The sequence below is a fragment of the Pan troglodytes genome, chromosome 1 (assembly GCF_028858775.2).
Source record: "Pan troglodytes isolate AG18354 chromosome 1, NHGRI_mPanTro3-v2.0_pri, whole genome shotgun sequence".
Lineage (NCBI taxonomy): Eukaryota > Metazoa > Chordata > Mammalia > Primates > Hominidae > Pan > Pan troglodytes.
In genome coordinates, this window is record NC_072398.2 from 56,218,347 (window position 1) to 56,241,595 (window position 23,249).

The 23,249-nt window shown below is 38.0% G+C and overlaps 1 long non-coding RNA gene across 3 annotated transcripts; it reads left to right on the forward strand.

Annotated features, from left to right (window-relative positions):
• Positions 1-3,676: 3,676 nt before the first annotated feature.
• Positions 3,677-22,957, forward strand: LOC107969611 (uncharacterized). Of its 3 annotated transcripts, none has more exons than XR_010151493.1 (6): positions 3,677-3,749; positions 9,282-9,494; positions 10,447-10,617; positions 11,352-11,409; positions 21,247-21,396; positions 22,793-22,957. It is a non-coding gene; the product is annotated as an uncharacterized LOC107969611 (long non-coding RNA). The 3 variants fall into 3 exon arrangements; XR_010151484.1 differs by lacking the exon at positions 9,282-9,494 and adding an exon at positions 11,008-11,098 and having other exon boundaries at positions 3,692-3,749; positions 10,444-10,617; positions 21,277-21,396; XR_010151486.1 differs by lacking the exons at positions 3,677-3,749; positions 9,282-9,494 and having other exon boundaries at positions 10,456-10,617; positions 21,277-21,396.
• The last annotated feature ends 292 nt before the right edge of the window (positions 22,958-23,249 follow it).

Below are 23,249 nucleotides of genomic sequence, written 5' to 3' on the forward strand. Positions count from 1 at the left end.
ATTTTACTAATTAGGAATTTGAGTAACAGAAATGAAGCCTGGTTTAGAATGCACAAAAATGTGATTTAGAGCTAACACAGATGTGCTGATCACAAGAAGACCTCTAGAGATCATCCAGCCTTTCCTTTACCTTTTTATTATATTCAGGTTCTCAACAGTTTGGATAATGTTTCACCTGTGTCAGCAGATTTTCTTTACTCAGTCTACCAATTCAAATTCTAATTTCTTCCAGAAACACCCTCACAGACACACTCAGAAATAATGTTTTACCAGCTATCTGGGCATTCCTTAGCCTAGACAAGTTGACACATAAAATTAACCATTACACATTTGTAGTTAAGGGTGGCCATGCTAAAAGTTTTGCAAATGTAACATACTTGGGAGTAACCTCTTCTCCTTATTCTTTTTCCTTCCTAAAACTCTGGAGGTACAGTGGTTGTTTTGAGACCATGGAGACTGAATATACTATAGGGAAGAAGAGCAGGACAACTAAAGGAACTGGGTACCTGATGGCATTATTTAGATACAGAATCCAGCCTGGATTGCACACTCCCAGGTTTTTGCTGTGTGACTAAATAAGAATTAACCACTACATTAGATTTTCTTGCATTCACTTGAATGCAATCCTAGCAGCTACACTCAACATATCTCTAATTTATATTATCCTATGTCTCTCACCTTTCTTCTTATTTCTCACCTTTTCTCATATCCATGAGTGGTACTCCCATTAGTCCAGGATCTCAAACCAGAATTACAGAGTGAAATTCAATTCTTCCATCTCCTTCATGACCCTGTCCTCCTAATACCTCTTTAACATTGCATCAGTCCATCTACTTCTCTTTGTCCTGCTGCCATATGTTAGTACAGGATTTGCCTAGATTATTGTAGCAAACTTTTTTTTTTTTTTTTTTTTTTTTAGATGGAGTTTTGCTCTTGTTGCCCAGGCTGGAGTGCAATGGCAGCTATCTCAGCTCACTGTAACCTCTGCCTCCCGGGTTCAAGCGATTCTCCTGCCTCAGCCTCCTGAGTAGCTGGGATTACAGGCATGCGCCACCATGCCTGGCTAATTTTGTATTTTTAGTAGAGACAGGGTTTCTCCATGCTGGTCAGGCTGGCCTCGAACTCCTGGCCTCAGGAGATCTGCCTGCCTCGGCCTCCCAAAGTGCTGGGATTACAGTGTGAGCCACCATGCCTGGCCTGTAGCAAACATTTAAAACTGATCTCTGTGTATTTAGTCTTGCTCTACTTCAGGACATTCTCAATACTGCAGCAAAAGTTATTCTAAAATGCAAATCTCATTTTGGCAGGAATGCTGCTAAATATCCTACAGTGCACAGAACGGCCACCAACGACCAAGAATTATCCGGTCCAAAATGTCAGTAAAGCTGAGGTTAAGAAATCCTGTTCCAGAATATCACATTTTTTGGTAAGTCTTCTGTTAGGCTTAAGTGATTTTCTGTTACCCCAACATACCCATTATTGTAGTGGATTTTATTGGTCTGTTTGTCTCACCCCTGAGTAAGGTCAGAGTTCATATCTTACTCATTGTTCACTCCTCATTACTTAGCACAGAACCTGGCACAATGAAGGTAACTATTAGTATTTTTTGAATTACATTGCAATTGAGCATGTGTATCATTAACTCAGAGAAGACCCTCTTGGCTTACTCCAATCGCTTGAGAGAGCTCAACTCTTCTCCTTATTATACCACTTGAGAAGAAGAGGCTTATGTGCAATTATTAGGATTCAGAGATTTTGGAATGAGGGGAAAACAAATTTAAAACTTTTTTTTTTTTTTTTTGAGATGGAGTCTTGCTCTGTCGCACAGGCTGGAGTGCAGTGGCATAATCTTGGCTCACTGCAGCCTCTGCCTCCCTGGTTCAAGCAATTCTCCTGCCTTAGCCTCCTGAGTAGCTTGGACTACAGGCACACACCGCCATGCCTGGCTAATTTTTGTATTTTTAGTAGAGACGGGGTTTCACCATGTTGGCAAGGATGGTCTTGAACTCCTGACCTCATGATCTGCCCTCCTTGGCCTCCCAAAGTGCTGGGATTGCAGGCGTGAGCCACCGCGCCTGGCCTAAAACTCTTTTTTTTATGTGGACTGTTTTTTGAATTGCTCCTTTTTCTGAATCCCCAAGTAGCTGATATCACCAGAAGGCTTTGGGAGAGGTAGAGCATCTGACTTGGCAGGGATTCTCTATTTCTCTACTAGGAACAAGGTGGAATCCAATGGGAAGGATGTGGGGTGGGCTATTTGACTGACTGTGCTCTAGTCTCTAAGAAAACACTCTTCTTTGGGTTGGTCATTCCTTTGTTGGAGTGGAAGACCTTGATGGCTAAAGGTAAGATGTTGGCTAGGAGAAAGGAACATAGGCTAGGAGGAAGGGGGCCAATTTCTAGTATAGGCCTTAGAAATATGGGCAGGGGAGTCCTTAAAGCATGTACACTCCTCAGGCCTCACCAAGTGTAGCAGTTTACTAGGACTATTGTAAAAACATACCACGGGCTGGGTGGTTTGAAACAACAGGAGCTTATTCTTTCGCTGATCTGGAGGCCATTAGTCTGAACTTAAGATGTCGGCAAGGTGGGTTCCTTCTAGAGTCTCTGAAGGAGAATCTGTTCCCTGCCTCTCTCCTTCCTTCTGCAGGTTGCTGGCAATTATTGGCGTCAATAGCTTGTAGCTTCATCTGTCCAATATCCGCCTTTGTTGTCACATGGCCTCCTTCCTTGTGTGTCTCTGTGTCTGTCTTCTTCTTATAAAAACATTAAGTGACTGAATTTAGCCCTAGTATCCTACTCATTCCCTACCCCAGTATGACCTCATCATAACTAATTATATCTGCAAAGACCTTATTTCCAAATAAGGTCATGAATGAGGCCCTGGGTGGACATGAATTTTGGGGGAGACTATTCAATCCACATAGGTGTGGGAGTCTCCTAAGGAGTTTCTAGTCAAAGCCCTGTAGAATGAAGTGTATATTTTTTGCAGAGTCTTCACTCTACAAATATCTCACAAATTTACTGTGGGGACAAGTGGTGGATCTAGAATTTAGAAATGCCTTTTTTTCTGGCTACCCTCATTGTAACAAATACATCTTACCTTGGTTGTGGCTCTTTAAATTTTGTAGGTGTAGCCTAATTTATTTAACATGTGTAGTATCCTATTTAAATTTTTTCAACTGACCAAAGTAAATGGTTACCAAATAAATGGTATTCTGCCATGTAGAATACATACTCTGTTGTATTCTACATGGCAGAATACCATCTTACCAGAAGATTGGAGTAAGCTTATTGATAACTCATTATATATCAGTGGTGATAACATATTGAGTCAAAAGAATCAGCCACATAATATAAGAAGAGGCCCAGTACTTTATTCTTAAAACTCAAAACTCACATTTCTTCTCTATAACATTTAAAGATTCCATCAACCCAATGCAAATTCTTTTTCTCTTCACCATAGTCAAAAACATATCAAGCACTTAAAGGGGCTATCTTTTCAAAATTGTGATTTTAAAAAACTCACAAAATCAGAATTGCTAGTTTTGTGATAGCATTTCTTAAAGGAAGATGGGCAAGGAGGGTGTTGCAACCAGAGTTTTAGCAGGAGGCATTACATCACAGTAAGCTGCATCACGGGTGTCATTTGTGATGATTTGAAACCATAGAAACAAATCAAAGCTACTGCTCATGTTTGCATTGAGCTAAGATTGCAGGCGCGTGAACTGTTCACACCACCAAAAATGGTAAGAATTTTTACCAGCCCAAAATAGATTCAGGTACATTTGTCCTGTCTCAATGCATTTGTGAGCGCTTAATAATGTTGACAGTTACGCAATCATCTCTCTGGTCTCCTGACATCGTTGAAAAAGTGGCTTCAGTTGTTTTTTATGATAATTCAAGCTGGGGGTGAGAATAGGTTGAGAAGAAATAAGATTGCAAAGCTAAACGGTAAAATGACCATTAGCACCATGACTGTAAAACAAAATCCACCATAAAATGGCATAGGAAAGCACTCATGCCTCTTTGTTAGCATATGGATGGTATATACAGTTTAGAGTGCTTAAAAAAGAGATGGAAAGCAGCCATCTTTGACACATTAACCAAGGAAATAAAAATATTGAATTCCTATTAGATACAATACCACTTGAGTAGAAATGAGAAAGATAATTGAATATGCTGGGAATTTTAAAAAACTTACCATTAAGAAGTATGAGCTATTTTATTTCTGTTGAGAATTAGTCGTGAAAACATAAAACTATTGGGCATAATAATTTAGGGAAACTTCTGTTTGATATTATATATGAAAAAATCCATACACGAAATACAGCCAAACAGAATTGATTTTGAATACGTTGAAAACTAATTTTTTCTTTTTTAAAATAAAGGACAGAAATGTTTTAGAATAATGATTAAACTTCAAATTTCTGCAGCTGTCTCTACATTTGTATATTAGAAATTAGATATCTTCAAATGATTCTCCTCCATTCTTCTACTAACAGCCATAGATTGACAGACCAAGGGTCACATCTGGTTCTCAAGTGTGTTTCTTTTGACATTTACAGTTTCTTTAAAATTGTTTTCAATGTGAATGTCTTTCTTTCTCCAACTGGTCTTTTCTACTAACCTTGATTTTTATTTTCCTGTTCTTTTTTTTTTTCCTTGACTTTCTAATATGTACAGTCGCATTTTCCATATCACAATAGGGTCCATCTGATGCCATTTTTTCTATCTCAGATAACTGTTTTCTTCAATCTTCTGAACTGCGGCTACTGTTCTTTCTAGATTCCTGAAAATCTGCTTTCTCCATTAGATTTGTCATAATGATTTATAACTTGCTTTTCTGTTTTCCAACATGCCTATCAGCAAGATAATATAGTACAAAGAAACAGAGTGCTGACAAAACTCAAATTGGTTTAATTTCTTTTTTTTTTTTTTTTGAGACAGAGTCTCACTCTGTCGCTCAGGCTGGAGTGCAGTGGCGCGATCTCGGCTCACTGCAATCTCTGCCTCCCCTGTTCAAGCAATTCTCTGCCTCAGCCTCCCGAGTGGCCTCCTCTGAGGATTACAGGTGCCCGCCACCATGCCTGGCTAATTTTTTTTTGTATTTTTAGTAGAGACGGGGTTTCACCATCTTGGCCAGGCTGGTCTTGAACTCCTGACCTTGTGATCCACCCGCCTAGGCCTCCAAAAGTGCTGGGATTACATGCGTGAGCCACTGCTCCCGGCCTCAAGTTGGTTTAATTTCTAAGTACTCCCCATTGCTCTAGAATTGATAAGCTGGCTGGACACCAAACTGGTATTAATAAATAGTTTTCCTTCTATCTCTACCAGGGTCATCACTTTTATTGAGTATTAATTTTATTGATTATTAATTCATTATTAATTGACTTGTAGAGTAATTTCACTGCTGTAGAAAGAAGACTAGTGACAAAGATGGAACAGTGAGAAAAGCACCACATCAGAACTCTGTGAATCTCTCGTTACTAATTTTGCTCAAGTACCCATCCCTTTAGCATACCACCTATGTTTAAGGAAATGGCTCCATCCCCAACTCAGGCAAATGTATTCTGATTATTTTAAGCCATTTATCTTAGTTCTATGGTATCCTTTTTAGGCCAAAGAGATATGAGGAGGGGTTGGATGAAGGCTTCTGGAAAAATTTATCCACTTTTAAGTAGGTAACACTGAAAAATCAGACCTTTTCAACTTCTCCACTTCATTCTGTCTGGATGTGATAGCTAGAAATGCTACCAGCTGAGGAAGAAGCCAAAATGTGGAGAAGGACAGAATCAAGAGAATTGTGAAGAAGCTGAGTTGGAATCCTGACAAACCATGCTGGAGTTGCCCTACCTCCGTTGTTTCAGGCATTTTGAGTCAGGGCTTTCCGGTACTTACAGTCAAAGGCATCTAAATGACAGTCTCCAAAATTCACCATAGCATTGTGTAAGAGGCAAAATACCCTGACTTACTTAACCTCCAGAAATCTCTTTGTTACTTTGTTATCCTTTGGTATAAAACACTTCCCAGAATTCTTTTCTGGGAAAAAAATCTCTGCAGAAAAATTAGTCCAGTGCTACACTGAGAAAGTTACTAAATAGTTAATCACTATTTCAATTTGATTATAATTATTATAACTTCTGACTGCAAAATAGTTTAAAGTTTGCGAATTGCTTTGTTTCATTTCATTTAATTCTATTAACAGCTCTGTGAGATAGAGGAAAAGATGAAGATGTGAAAAATGGAGCACAGAAAGATTACAATATTGACCAAGATCATGAATCTAGAAAGTGTCATAGTCAGGACTTAAGTCTAAGTCCTCTGATCTAGTGCTCTTTCCATCAAATCACAGCTAGAGGTTGGAGCAAACCTATGAGTTATGAGAGAAGTAGGAAGGCAGCTCCAGACCACTTGCAAGGAAACTGGGATCTGCTCTGGGTTGTGTCATCCACCAGCTGTGAAAACTTAGCTGAGTCATTTTTATTTCTCTGAGCCACAATTTCAAGGAACTACACTAGACAATCTATTATGTGCTTCCCGATTCTAACATCCTATGGCTCTGTAACTGAGAATGCTTATGCAAATAAGGTACAAATCATGCTTTATATAAACTATGAGTCTTCCCCGGTGACTACCGGAGAAACCCACTGTGTATGTTCTGCTGGGGTTCTATTTTAGCTTCCACATTCATGTCCCATGAACACCTGTGAAAATGTCAGCAGTTAACAGATGAGTTGAACATCAACTTAAACTAGCTTTATAACCCAAGTCACGGGCTTCTCATTTGCAGAATAATTTTACTCTAGAGCTGCAAAAATCATTCGTTGATGAGCTAATTTTGTCGCTGTGATTCTTAGAACACATTTAAACGGGCATAAAAAGGCAGTCTTACAGAGTCTTCAAGATGCTTATTTACTATACACTCGAATGGCAAGTTTCCACAATTAATTGTCCTATGACTGATTTCCCTTCACTATTTTAATGAAGCATGTGATATTTGCTACCTCAATAGGTTTAGGTTTGCAAATTTAGCACTAGAGGAGCTATTTTCCCCTAAGCAATTTGTCAGCAGTTTGAGAAAATTGTCATCAGGGAAACCATGTACTTTGGCTGCAGTTTCGCAGTCCAAAAGCTTGTCTTCACACAGACAAATTATTAAGTCAAAGAAAATGTAGCACAGCATCACTTAAATCTCTGAACTAGAAACTAGTCTATGTTAGAAAGCACAAAATGATACTAGCAGAGAAATTGTAAAGTATAAAATAATGCTTTATGAAGAATTTTAAGCACTGGCTGACTGGAAATATTAGGGGTTATGGCTACATAAGGAAAATAACTAAAGGGGTATGGGGAAAAGATTGGAGGAAGTCCAGTTGAGTGTGGAATACAGTGGTTTTTGCCTTTATTCTTAGAAAAAAGATGCTGGAAATGGAGTCCTCAGAGGAATGAATCAAGTGCAAAGGTGGTGATATAAAACTTTGTGTTAGGTCTTTTTCTAAGTGACCTAACTTACACTAGTCAAGTAAAATAGAATCTATTGGCTCATATAAATGGCATGTCCAAAGGGCAGGCTGAACGCCCGACTGTAACCAGGCACTCAGATGATTTCATCTTTCAGCTCCGCATCTTGCTGGATATTGGCTTCCTTCTGTGGGTAAGCTCTTGATACACACTGGAAAAGGTGGCTACAGGAAGCTCAAGGCTGTATCCTTTTCCTTCCCAGGGAAGTATATGTAAATTCTAGGAAACCATCTGATTAGCCCTGTTTAGTTCATAAACTTACCCTGGATCAATCACTGTGCCAAGGAGATGGCATACTCTTATTGGCCAGCCTGGGTCACTGCTGATGCCTGGGTTAGGGAAGCATTATGACAGACATTCCATTGGGAACTTATGTTGTAGGGGTGGGGAGTTTACCCAAAGTAAGGGATTTTGGATGGACAAAATTGTAGGTCTACTTGAAGGTTCTCTTGAAATTTCTTATAAAGTTTTCATTTTTAACACTAAACCTAAAGCTAAAGAACTAAAAAGAAAAGTGAGTCATGGACAAGCTTTTACAAATTATCCCGAAATACTTTGCCCTAAATTAGAATAAATAAAATAATTAGAATGAATAAAACTTAAAGTAGGTAGTGTGCTCTTTTCATCTAATTCATATTTTTACTATAAACTTGTTATTAAAAGAAATACAAATTGCTAAATGTAAAATGACTGATAATTTAGAAGAAAATTTAAATAACATGAATTAGACAATGCTTTCCTAATGGCAGAATCCATCCTCAATTATTAATTTGTTTCCACACTTGAATAAATCTAATGTAACCCAGGAGATACTGGAAATAATGTGCTTATTAACCTTAATGTAATTAGTAATTAGAGTGGGTTCCATGGAACAGACTCTGAGATGAAAGACATGCAGACTTATAAGAAAGGGAGGAAGGCAGGATTAAGCAGAGGGAAAAGCTGATCTGCCATGCAATTGCAACTGAAATCTCAGCCCATCCATAGGAGCTCTGGAGCTGGTGTGGCCCTTTAAAGTTCCTAAATTGAGGCAAGGGGCCAGGCCTTTGTACTTCTACATTGACCAGTTACTTAATGCACGCTGACCCAGGGTGGAGAGAGGGACATAAACGTGGGCCAGGAAACTCCCTCAGCTGAGGGCAATTCCTAGGCAGGGACTCAGCTGTGAGCTTTAAGCAGAAAACATTGCTGGGAGCTGGGGGAGTGAATGCCTTAGAGCTTTAGCGCATCACAGCATCCACTACAGGGACTGCCGCTTGAAAGACATATCATGACAGTACGCAAATGCCAGGACTAGTTTCATTTTGGTCTCCAGACGGAAACAGTCTCTTTTGGCCAGAGAACATTTAAATGTTTCCCATTGTCACAACAGACAAGATAACAAAGGAGTCAGATCAAAGAATGCTAATCCTGGTTAGAGGAGGCAGTTACTCAAAAGAACAGAGATAAGGAATAAGGTAATTCCAGTGAGAGGAGCACAAAGCATCACATAGGTGCTCCTAGGGTTTACAAGCAAAGAATCATCTGCATAGAACCTTGAAGCAAGATTTTTTTTTTGAGACGGTCTTGCTCTGTTGTCCAGGCTAGAGTGCAGTGGTGCAATCATGGCTCACTGCAGCCTCCATTTCTTGGGCTCAGCTGATCCTCCCCTCTAAGCCTTCCAAGTAGCTGGGACTATAGGTGCATGTCACCATGCCTGGCTAGTTTTTTGTAGACACAATTTTTTGTATTTTTTGGGTTTTGTCTCCATTGCCCAGGCTAGGACTGAAGCAAGCCACCCACCTCAACCTCCCAAAGTGTTGGCATCACAGGCATGATCCACCACACTCAGCCTTGAAACCAGATTTAAATATCTCAGCCCAGACAGTGTCTTAACAGAAACAGAACAGCTGAGGCAAAAAAAGAAGATTCTCTTAGCCCAAAGTCAGTGCCCTCATCCAAACTACTTAGTTGTGATCACCAGTACCGTGGTAAGAGCTGGAGTGGATATTACATTATAATTTATTCAATACATTTGTTAAAACAAAGGTGTCAATTTTTGCTTCTCCTTAAAAGTCTTTAGGCTGGCATTTTAGGGTAAAATAGAAGGGTATTATATATCCAATCTCAAGTTGTCTATCTAGCAATTTTTCTCTAAATCAAGTTCTTTTCATCATCTCTAGCTCCACTAACGGGCAAAATTTTTCCTCCTTGCTTGTCCGAAACCCCTGAGAGGTAGCATCTCTGTTCTCATGAGTACCAAAAATGGGAAAATGTGGGACAATTCTCATTTCTCTTTACTGCTCTGCCCCTTTGTTTATCGTATTAATTACACAGAAGACTACACAGATATATTAGATTTTACTGATTGGTTGGAGGTGGCTGATGAAAATTATAATGTAGGGTGAGAAAAAAAAGCTATTTCTTTTTCTTTTGAGAGAGGGTCTCTGTTGCCCAGGCTGGAGTGCAGTGGCAGTATCTTGGCTTGCAGCAGCCTCAAATTCCCGGGCCCAAGAGATCCTCCCACCTCAGCCTCCCAAATAGCTGGAACTATAGGTGCACCACACCTGGCTAGTTTTTGTATTTTTTGTAGAAACAAGGTTTCACTATGTTGCCCAGGCTGGTCTCGAACTCCTGAGCTCAAATGATACACCCACTTCGGCCTCCCAAAGTGCCAAGATTACAGGTGTGAGCCACCGTGCCTGGCCGAAAGAGCCATTTCTGTGTAATTTTTCTGCATAGTTTAACATAAAACCATGTAAGAAACTGACTGTCATAGGCAGTTATAGTTCTCCCCAGTCCTTGTTCCTTTAAGTTTAGATCTCTTTGCAAGAATATAAACTTCTAACTCTGCCCATAGCTCCCCATGTACTTTTCAGGTAATTCTATCTTTAGTCATGAAAGTTGATGTTCCCTCAGGATTCACGCTTCTTTTCTCAGCAGTATCTTTAGCCAAATCTGAATTAATCTGTTCAGAATGAACAAGCAGAATAGTCTTTGGATTTGATCCAAATCCCTGAAGCACTTTGGGAATGAGAATGGCTATGCCAGACAGAGAGACCCTGGCGACTTATGATACTGCAGAACACAACAGGCACTTCAGATTGGTCCCAGGTAAGGCTTCTCCACCAGTGTGTCACACACTTCTCTTTATTCTTTCACTTGTCTGACAAATAACAGTTGAATCCAATATCTACCCCCAAAGCCCCCTTTTAGGGACAGACTAAACCCGTATGAAAGAAGAAAAATGTTTTCTTACTAGTTCTTTAATTTGCAAAGTCAAATTCTTCTCTTGAGGTGTAATTGATATAATACACAGAGTATTTCATGTCATACTGTCTGCCTCTTCCCAACTTTGAATTGCAGACTTGGGTCCATTAGAAATAAGAAACTGATCATTTACTGAGTTAAGCATTTCCATTTAATCATCATTCCATCTTATATATTTTTCATTTTAGAGTTGCTTCAGTTATATTCAACAAATTCTTTTAAACCCTCATTTAGTCCTCTACGTATTGATATATATATATAGATGCCTAAACCAAATGGACCTCATTTCCTTTAAAATTCTGATATCCAAAATAAGCAGCACCAGGTAAGTAACTCCTGTTATGGGATCTTGTCTGGGCATGCTATACTTTATACTAAATCACCTGAAATATTCCTTGGTTCTTAGGAAAACAAGCATCCTAGGTGATTTAGATAATTTAGGGTGCTTATTTGAAAAAAGGTTTGGGGCTTTATTTAATCATTTTATTTATATATTTTTAAATTATTTGAGCATAATAAAATATTAAAAGAGTGTTTTTCCTCCTTTGTTATTTCTGAAGTATTGAATTTATTTGCAGTTAAGTTGAGGGAGAGCAGTGATATTGAGCAGTCAGCTAAAGAAACAAAGCTGTAGAGGTAAGTAGACCAGGTCTTAGAAAACCTTGTCTTTCATGCTAAGAAGTTTAGACATAAAATCAATAGCTTAAGGCAGTGGGAATCCACTGTAGACCTCCCTTTTTTTTCCTTTTTTCCATTGAAGGATTTTTTTACAGTAAAGTGATATGACTCTGTTTTTGTTTTAGAAAGATTAGGTTAGTGGCAGTGTAGAAAATAAATTTAAGAAGCATTGATCCATTTGTTCATCTAACAAATATTAAATATTATGAATGTTCTTTTCCCTCAGGGAGCTTAATTTTTTGAGGGAGACAAATGACAACCATTTATATAATAAGTAATTTATTTATACTTGGGAGGATTGCTATGAATGAGGAGTACAGCATTGAATAAGAATGTATAATGAGGAGGCCAGGCGCAGTGTCTCATGCCTGTAATTTCAACATTTTGGGAGGCCTAGGCAAGCTGATCAATTGAGGCCAGGAGTTGGAGACCAGCCTGGCCAACATGGTGAAACCCCATCTCTACTAAAAACACAAAAATTAGCCAGGCATGGTGGCAGGTGTCTGTAATCCCAGCTACTCAGGAGGCTGAGGCAAGAGAATCGCTTGAACTTGAGAGGCGAAGATTGCAGTGAGCCGAGATCAGCCACTGCACTGCAGAGTCTCACTCTGTCAGGAAAAAAAAAAAAAAGAAGAATGTATAAGGAGAAAACCAGTTTTGTGGAGGTTCAGGGAAGCCTTCTGGAGAATAAGACTTGAGGCGCAGAGACAAATTATGTCTGTTGCCTAACTGAAATTGGATGAAATTGAATCCGTTGGGGATATATCACATAGAATTAAATAGATCCCCCAAAGTGTTGACGATTATGTGTAAGTGGGGAAGCTAGGATTCTAGGAGGATACACAAGTATTTGGCTTAGACAACTGGATGGATGATGGTTGGGAGGTGAGGGAAGATGTTGATTTTGGAATGTTCATAGGCCATGGTAGTTCACACCCCCAGAAAGTAATTGGGTATAGAAATTTGGAATAAAAGAAAAACCTTTGGACTAAAGATATCATTTTCGAGTCATTGAGACTGAGTTGATAAATATAGGTATAGAATTAGAAGAGATAATTTGTAAATAATTTTCAGAATGAGACTAGAAAAAACTTAGTACATAATCTTAAAAAATAGTAACATTTAAGGGATAGACAGAGGAAGTGGAATTCATGGAAAATACTGAGAAGAAACTAATAGAGAGCCAGGAAGGAAACTTTGGTGTCATGATCTGTGGAAAGCAGAAGAAGAACGAGGGCTTGGCCACTGATGTCAAATGCTACAGAGAGCTCGAGCAGATATGGAAAAGTATCAACCAGCTTTAGTAACAAAGGCATCACATGATCAGGATAGTTTCTGTGGAGTGGTAACGAAGGCCAGATTGCAAAGAATCACTGAACAATGAGAAACAAATGCAGACCATTCATTTAAGATTCTTGACTATAGAGAGATGAAAGAGATCACCATGGATGAGTTTACTATAGTCTAAGCACTGTTTTTATTTTTTTTAAGATTTCTTTTTAATTTTTAGCTGATAAAGATCTGAGCATGTGATGAATATGGGAAAAAGCCAATCAGAGAAAGAATGGTCAGAGATACAGGAGAGTGGGAGTGTCCTGACAAGAGTGAAGTCCCACAGCAATAGGTGGGGTGGGATCCTGACGGCTGGTGGAGAGAGAGAGATGACTTCCTGTTAAAGTCAGCATTTGTCACTTTCCTCTTGATCTTGTAATAGAGTGATTACAACAGAATAAATTCATACAGTTTCACAGACGAGAATGAAAGAGGTGTCAGGAAAAAGAGGGAGTTCAGCAAGATTCTAGAAGATGGAAAGTGAATGGCGTTTTCACAGATGTAGTAGGGAGGCTGCAGCCAAGAGGGTCTCAGAAAAGATATGAGTAAGAAGAAAAATGATTTTCTTGCAGAACCCAGTGAGGGTCAGAAGATATTTTTAGACGTTAGGTTCAGCAGAGAAAAGTTCAAAACATGGAGATGGAAGTCTATACATGGAATTGCCAATTACTACAATGTACATAATACTGGCATAATTTCCTCTAATTCCCAGTTAGAAGATCAGAAGTTTCTTCTCTAAGTAAATTGGACAGTGTCCCCCCACCCCCCCAACAAATGACCTCTAAATGGTGTCATTTAAGAACGCTGGTATAATAACTTGTTTACTGAGTCATCTCCCTAAAGCAAATCAGCCAGTTGAAACACTTCATTCATGTTAGCAGAACCTTAGATATGAACAAAGGCTAAGGGATCGCTAGAGATTTCAGATAACATGAACACAAGTGGAAAACAAAGAAATCTCTGGTCCTCGAGGAAATACATATAGTGCAAAGAACAAGAGAGAAACAATGTGTAGCAACTTGGATGTAGCTGGAGGCCATTATTCTAAATGAAGTGACTCAGGAATGGAAAACCAAATGTGATGTGTTCTCACTTATAAGTGGGTGCTAAGCTATGAAGATGTAAAGTTGTAAGAATGATGTAATGGACTTTGGGGACTCGAAGGGGACGGTTGGGAGGGAGGTGGGGGATAAAATACTACATATTGGGTATAGTGTACACTGCTCGGGTGATGGGTGCACTGAAATCCTAGGAATCTGAAGAACTTACTCATCTAACTAAAAATCACCAGTACCCAGAAAAACTATTCAAAAACAAATGACAAAGGACTTGTATAGTAATTTCACTGAAGAGATATATAATACTATACAAAGAGATATATATTACTATACAAAGAGACTTGTATAGTAATTTCACTGAAGAGATATACAAATGACAAATAAACTTAGATTTCCAAATGGAAAATTGAAGATGCCCAACATCACTGATTATTAGAAAAATGCAAATAAACATTTTATTATGGACACACAGTTACCATAATAGAATATTATTCAGCCTTAAAAAAGGAGGGAGATTCTGACACAAGTTACAACATGGAGAAACCTTGAGGATATCACGTTAAATGAAATAAGCCAGTCATAAAAGGACAAATGGTGTATGATTTTACTTATATGTAGTCCTTGGAATAGTGAAACTCATAGAAAAAGAACTAGAAAGCTGATTGCCAAGGGCTGAAGGGAGAGGGGAAAGGGGAATGATTGTTTAATTGGTATAAAGTTTTGAAAAATAAAGAGTTCTGAAAATGGAAGAAAAAAGAGAGAAACACCAAGTAAATTCTAATTAGTATTCTCACGGGAATTAAGGATGCCTTGAGAAAGGAATTCAGAGACCAAAAAATAGATCCTGGAAATAGAAAATATTCATTAAAAATTTTAAAAATTCTATAAAGTAAATGAAAGATAATGTTGAGAAGAATCTCCCAGAAAGTATCACAAAATAGCTAAATGGAGGGCAGATATTTCATGGAAATCCCTAAAAAAGATTTTAAATATATTTTATATAAAAATTTAAAGTTGTTGATATACAAAAGAGGAGAAAGAGCTGACGGAGATACCCAAGATTGTTAGGCAGTAAGTGATTCTGGAAAAGGTAGTGATAAAGGCAACAGTAGAGACAGCTGTGGTTACACAGCTGTGTGAATTTCAACAAGCAGCGTAACCTCTTTGACATTTCTCAACAGTAAATTCAAGACAATCGGACAATCATTAAAAAGGCTAAATTAGTTCAAATAAGAAGCAGCACCTGCCTCATAGTAAATGCTCTCTAAGTGTTGGCAATTAATATGACCCGAATCTCTTTTTCTTTGGAAAACCAAGCTCTTGGAAAAAAAAAAAAATCAAAACACAGATAGGGATTCTATGTTCAAAAATCCACACTTGTAGATAAGCCTTTACTTAACTTTCAGACCATTTGTTCTGCTATGAGTTAAAACATTCATTTCGCTGCTCCTTTAAATTCTTCGTTCTGTCTGTAGTGTTGTGCCTCTCTTCTCCCAAGGCACCGGGGAACACTGTGGAATTACAAGGATAACAAACTTGGTGTCTAACTCTAAAGTTAATTGCATCACAGGAACAGATGTAAGATTTCAAATGTTACAAGATCTACAAAAGAGTCAGATGATGGCAGGATTATATGTTCTTGAGGTTTAAAATAGTGATAACCCAGACTTAGGTTGAAACAAACAGCAACCCCTGTAGCTTCTGTAGAGGAAGTGAGGCCTGCTTTGATGGGAATTCTCATTTGGACATGCAGGAAACATGATGAGTATTTCTCCTGGGCCTCTACCTGTAATAGTAGCAACCCTCAGTGGAAAAAAAGGACGCTTTTGTGGAAGGGGTAACTTTTCTTCCTTTTTGCTTCTTTCCTCAGGGACATTCCACTTTCCCAGGCTTTTGTATGACCTGGTATGGTTTTTGTGATTATGACAGGATTTTCTGTTCTTATGCACTGTGTGTAAGTTCCCTGTAAGTCTGAACCAAGCCTATAATCTTTCAGTTTTCTGTAAATCTTGAAGCAGGCCCCTCCAAGGCTTTGTGTTTCCAAGTATTAGAATTGTGATTTGATTGGGAAGATGTATGAATCAGGGCACATGGCTGCAAGTGACAAAAAGATCTTCTCAAAACAACTTTATCAAAAAGAAATACTTGTTTGCCTACCTACCTGGAAAGTCTGGAATACAGCTGACTTCAGATATAGTGGAGTACAACAGCTTAAATGAGAATTAGAGATGTCTCTCTGCTTTTCATCTCTGCTTATTTCTGTTTATGTTAGCACATTGGGCCTCTTTTTCTGGTGATACAGACAGGCTTCTTCCATATGACTTGGGAAGATGGCTATTAAGCAGCTTAAATTTAAATCTTCCTAGAATTGTGACTCCAAAGGCAAAGAAGGAAGTGCTCCTAATTTGAACTAATCTAATAGTCACATGGAGGATTCTGACTGGCCCGTGTGGGGCCTTGTGCTCATGTTCTAAGGAATCATTGTTGCTTGAAGCATGGACAACTCTGGCCTGACATGGTCCCTGGCTCGTACCTGTGACAGGACACTGAGGTAAGGGGGAGGCCTTTCTCAATGAAGAGGGGATGTGCTGTTATCACACATGAAGCAGATAAAACTATAGTTACTGCATTTAACATGATGAAAGAAAAGAGGAAGCCGATCCTCTTTTGTTTTCATTATATCTTTGGCTTGATAACCATATTCAATCTTAGCTCCTCAGAGACCTGGTGGATATTCTTGATTATTAAATTAGTGCTTGGCAGATATATTTGGCAATTGGCATTCATACACATTCACGCACAATATTATGACAATACATTTTGAATAATGCTTTTGATTGAGCTGTTTATTCATTCTCACTTTCAACAAGCTTCTGTCAAGTACCTAGTACAGGACATGTACTAGAACAAGTCATGGTCTCTGCCCTCATCAAATTTACAGGGTAATGAAGGAGGAAGAGACAGATAGACAGGCACATACCCTTTGAAACTGTACTAAGTACTGCAAGATTATATAACAAGAGTAGATACCTTGGTTATATAGGCATATGAGAGACACTGTCTCACAAGAAGTTATATTTAGGTGGAGTCTTGAATGATGAATTCAAGTTAATCAGTTGAAGGTCTTAAGAATGAGCTTCTAGGGAGAAGAAACAACATGTGTGAAGGACCCAGACTGGAAGGAAAGTACTGAATGAAATCTGCTGTATGAGACCGAGGAGAGTGAAGGGCACAAAATGTGAGGTGAAAGATGAAGTAGTAGATCATATAGGGCCTTACAGGCTGGACTATGAACTGCACATTTTTATCCTACATACTAGTGGGGAGTCCCTGAACGATTTCATTCAAGGCAGTGATAATTTGATGTATGTTGGCAAAAATCATTCTGGTTATTTCATTCATTTATTTGTTTTGGCTATGGACTGTGGAACTAGGGCACAAGACTGCTTGGGCTTGAAGTCTAATTCTTCCACTTACATGACCCAGAAGAAGTTATCTAATTTCTTTGTGCCTCCATTTCCTCATCTGCAAAATTAGACTAGCAATAGTAACTACCCTCATAGGGCTGTTAAGAAAATTAAATGAGTTAAAATGTATAAAGGTAAGAAAAGTCAAATACTGCATGTTCCCACTTAAAAGTGGGAGCTAAACATTGGGTACACATGGACACAAAGATGGGAACAACAGACACTGGGGACACTAAAAGAGGGGAGGGAGAGGGTCAAGGGTTGAAAAACTACCTATTGGGTACTGTGTTCACTATTTGGGTGACAGGTTCAATAGAAGCCCAAAGCTCAGCATCACACAATATATCCATGTAACAAACCTGTACATGTCCCTCCTGAATCTAAAACTTAAAAAAATAGGAAAGAAAGAAAAGTGCTTTGTATATAGCATTATCTAAATCTTGGCTATTATTGTTATTTAACATATCTTTATTGAGCAGCTGCTATGAGACAGACATTGAGGAAGTATGAAATTGTCTTTGCAAAGTATGACAGTGTTTGCTCACTAGAGAAATTATGTAATAAGGGTCAGAGAGTGTTGGGTGTCATTTTGAATTTGGGTGATCCTGATTTTATAAGGTTATCAGTCTGCCCACTTTGCAATTATGCAGGTTATTGTCTATAGATTTTAGAGTTAGACAGGCAGAACCTGAATTTTATTTCTGGCTTTGCCTCTTACCAAATATCTTCATTTAATAAGTGTCAGTACCCTTATCTGTAATATGGGAACGTTAAATTTACCTACCTCATACTGTTACTATAAAGAATAAACAAGATTATATATGTATGTATATATGTATGTGTGTATTTATACATATTGAATTTTTAGCACTGTGTGTGCTACATGATAAGAACTCACTAAATGGTAGTTACTGTGAATCCTAATTTAAGAAGTCGTGATGGTATGTTTATTTCAATGCAAATTTCCGTGCTTAATGTATTTGTCTGTCTAATATGCGCCCTGAGCTATTGACAAATTGGATTCATTGTTAGTTGCTTAAAATATACCCCAAAGAGGAAGAATGCACACTGGGCTAGTATTATAGTTATTTTTAACTATAATAAAAAATGGAATGGAAAAAAGCAGAATAGAAATAAGAGAGATTTACAGTGTTGCTAAAAATACTTATGGATTTCTTAAAGCTTTGATGATGAAATTATAAGTTAAATTTATGTTAAAAATAATTATTGAGAAGAAGAAGATAAAATTGTGGAAGAGATATATCCAAAATACTTCCTTAGCTAACAAAGAATTAACATTTTAAAATTATCATTTTTAAAACTTGCATATGGAGCTTCAAATTTTATCCTCTTATTATTTATAAGGAAACAAATAAATTTAGTGAATTTTATAAAGCACAAATGTTTGCTCTTTAAAAGATGAAGTCTGATTTAAATATCTTTTTGTCATTTTCAAACTTATTTTCAAATCTACCCTTCTGATTCCTATTCTTGTCTCTAAACATGCATTATTATATGCTAGAGCTAGATGGATTTAATTTTTTATGATCTAACACAAATAGAAAGTGAAATATGAAAAGGATATTTCCATTTATATAGCAATAAGTTAACATTAAATCTAGCTTTATGATGTTTAACTTTGAGGTATCCTGCCAAAACACAATTGACTGATAGGATGGAAATGAAAGCCACTAATGGGATGCCTTGTTCTATAAATCAGAGTTGAGGATTATGGAGCTAAGGTCATTTTCTTTATCGCTCTTTGAGGGAAGGCAAAGTAAGTAAACAAGCTTAAATGAGTCTATGGGCCTGGGTTCTCTGCAGGGATACTAAGAGAAGACTAAGACTAAGAGGTAACTAACCTCGGGAAGTTTATCAGCCTGTGGCAGATACCTACAACCACTCAGGAAACAAACTAGGAGTAGGTGCTTGCAAGTAAATTGACTATAGGAGAAAGAAAAGAACAACATTAGAAAGAGAAGATCACACAGAGGAAAAGTGAATTATAAGGTGAAACGCCCAGCAAATATCCTGTAATTCCTCTGCACTGCACAAGCCAGAACATGATTCTAATTCTTCCATGCTAGAATTGACAACACAATCTACTGAGAGAGGTTCTTTAGCGTTTAAAAAATATGAGAATAAAGATTTATTTGGCAAAAATTTTCTTCTTATTAAAAAAATTTTAGATAATTTTTTAAAGCCCTCTGTGCAGAAGACACGTATCTCATAAAGGAAAGACATTTATATATACACGCACCTTGCATTTTAAGCCTCAAACGATTCTCCTAAAAATACAAAGTATAAACTAGGTATTTGGCACGAAAAATTTAAAAGAAGAATGTACAATGTCTCTTTTTTAAAATAAAATATTTATTTCAACTTTGCAGGAAACTAACGCTTTATTTGTTATTAAATTCAGTTCCTTTTTCACCTCCACATTTTCTCCTAGACCACTGGAATTTCCTCTAACTCTTTGATTGCTCGCTTGTTTTTATGTGTTTTGCCCTGCTTATTTTCCTTTTTCTGGCTAGTTTCAGCATCTAGTGAAACTACACAACTGTAGTCCAGTAGTTCCCTGAACTTCAGCTTTAATGAACAAGAAAGTAAAAATACATTAGGGGACACCAACATGGGATTGCCAATTTCCTTTTTGTTTTGCTAATGAGAGACATTAAAAATAAATTTCAAAATACTGAATAAAGACTCAGAAGAGTGGGAGGGTGAGAGGGGGTGAGAGATGAGTAGATGGTGAGAGGAGGGAACCATGTACACTATTCAGGTGATGGTTATACTAAAAGCCCACTACACAGTCTATCCATGTAACAAAACTGCGCTCGTGCTCCTTAAATGTACACACATTAAAATAAAATACAGAATAGATTTAGTTTTATACAAAATTCCCTTCATTGTTCTTATGTCTGTTATTTCCCCCTGGTCTGGTGAGAAATGTGTTATTGGCTGATGCCAGTCCGGAGCCCCACTTTGGATGTGCTGCTCTACTCCAAGAGAATTAGTCTAAAGGATCTAAAGCTTCAGGTTAAGAACAAAGAGTTAGTTCCCTATATCCTTTGTTCTATGATTACAAAAATTTACATAAAAACACTTTTAAAATTATGTGTTCTTTTTTGTTAAAGAAAATATAATCTTCAATGACTCTTCATGATGTTGAAGGTGAAATCTCATTTGGAGATGATTACTTTTTCTTTTCTTTTTCTTTCTGTCTTTTTTTTTTTTTTTGAGATGGGGTCTTACTGTGTTGCCTAGGCTGGAGTGCAGTGGTGTGATCACGGCTCACTGCAGCCTTGACCTCCCAGGCTAAAGTGATCCTCCTGCCTCAGCCTCCTGAGTAGCTAGGGCTACAGGTGTGTGCCACCACACTCAGCTAATTTAAAAAAAAATTTTTTTGCAGAGACAGAGGTGTCACTATGTTGCCCAGGTTAGTCTTGAACTCATTGACTCAAGCAATCCTCTTGCCTTCGCTTCCCAAAGTGCTGGGATTAACAAGAGTGAGCCACCATGCCCGGCTGGCTTACATTTTCATTATCTGGGCCCCATTTGCTGTTACAGCCTCTTGCTACCACTTACACTCCCTTCCATATGTGGGTCTCCATACGCCCCTGTCTGAGGTCCAGTCCTACTGAATTGCCAGGCTCCTTTATGCTTTATAATGTGCTGTTTATTTTCTGAGGACTTTTCATTTAAAACCCAATTTAAAGACCAACTCCTTGAGGGAGCCTACCTGGGTACCTCCAGGTAGAGGCAGTGACTTCTTCCTCTGTGTTTTTCTAAAAGAGCTCCTTAAAGATAGAAACTATGTTCTTTGAGATTTTTGTTATGCAAATAATGTGCATTGCTCTAAAGTTAAAATGTATTAGGCAAAACTTACCCTAAATTTTGAAATTTTAATCTTTCTTTTAACATGATTAAAATCTTAGGCAAGATTCCTTTTGTACTGGCTTGTGTAGGCAAAAGAAAGCAGTATAGAGATTTATTCTCCCACTGGCATGAAAGCTGTGATTCTGACCACCTTCTACATCACTGTCTACCACCCCTACACCAGCTCTTAGAAGACAGAGTAACTGCAGGCAAGTGTTTTGTTTGTTTAAGATAGCACACTACACGCTCAATATATCTATGTATATACATGAATAATGAAAAAAAAATCTGGATAAATACATACACACAGTCTCTACTCACACATACACACAGAAAAGTAAACAATGCTTATGGATATATATTTTCCTTTATTGTGAACATCTTTCCATGCCAATAAATGTACTTTTATTTCATTATTTTTCTGCTAGCTGCCTGGATGGCTATATTTTATTTAGATTTTTAATTCTTTGGAACAGTGTTCTAGAATAAATATTTGTCAAATGAAGGACAAAACATCTCCTCAGTGCTTTCATCAAAGCCTGATTTGAGACTCTAATGAGTCCAGAAGTGACCTTAACTGCAACCTCCAATAGGAAAACAGGAAGGAAAACGATAGAGAAGTGGTGGCAATGGAGTGACTCATTCTGTTTTTGTGTTTTTCCCCTCCTATCACAAAGTAAAAAACAGTAGCTGAAAAAAAGATGTGGTTTCACAAAACATCATCATCATTTCCTTACTAAAATGACAATGTAGCAACATATGATTATGAAAATTGACTTGGGTGCCCAGATTATATGCCCTTGACGCAGGATGCAACGGTTACTTTACCCAAAACATTACCTTTACTGAGGTATTAAGAATTCTGACATCATGTTATGAAATAAAGTAATTGACAAAACAATAAATTGATTTGAGATTTGAATTGATTTGAGAAACTCTTTAAATATATGGATTGCATTATATGACTGGCAAGAGACATGCAATTGGGAAGGACCTACCCTCAGAGTGCCTAAGATTGATGCCTAATGATGTTATGAGGCTCACCTGCCCAACACTAGGAAGGAAGAGAAGAACTTACAAACTTCTCTAAAAATCTTGACCTTGAACTATGGCCTCTCTCTGCTCCTGTCCTCCTTATGGACCTGACCACCTAGTGATTTGAGTAGGATGTGAAGGTGCCATGGCCCAAACCCCAAACCATCATCTATTGAATAAGGTCTGTTGTTGCCTAGAGGAACTCCCAACCACCATCTTCCCAGCCTTTGTAAAGGAGCCATTGTTCTAAATAGGGAGAGAAGCCCTTTACTTTACCTTCTCCTCCAACAGGCTTCAGGGAATAGCTGTGGTTCCTTAACGTTGTGAGTTGCCTAGTCAAGAGCCAGTCTCCCTTTTTCTTTGTTAGCGAAGCCCTGACTTCTCTTCCTGTGCCTCAAAGGTAAAACACTGCTCAGTTTTGGTAATACTTTTGTCTTATCAGAGACTGGTGTAAGGATGAGTATGTGATCTAGGTCTAGCTGATAAGAACTCAGCTGGAGAGCTTCTGGAAAAAATCTCTTCATTATTAAAAGGAGATGCAGGGATGAAACAGTCTCTTTTCTTACATAGGATGCTGTGGTACCTGGAGTGATGCCAGACTGCAGAGGCCACCTGGTGACATGAGGAGAGATTCAACTTAACATGGTGAGGATGGCAGAGTAGAGCTAAAGTGGAAAAAGCATTTCCCTGATGAATTTAAGAAGCTACTGAATAAATATGTCTGGAAGTACCTAACTCTGGACTAAGTGGCTTTATTTGGTTAAATTGAGATTCTACTTCTTGTAGCCAGAAGCAAACTTATTGTTTAATTCTCAATATTAAGAAGTCCTAATGATTCCTTCTGTTGCTTCTACCAAATCTGGTTTTAGAACTCCTGGGACACACATATTCTTTATCATATAGGAATCTTTACTAACACTATTCCATCTACGGAAAATAACTGTTTATTGCACTGCTATTTAATGAAAATATATTGATCCTTTTAATCTAGTCTAAATCCTATTACCTGAGATAGCCTTCCAACATT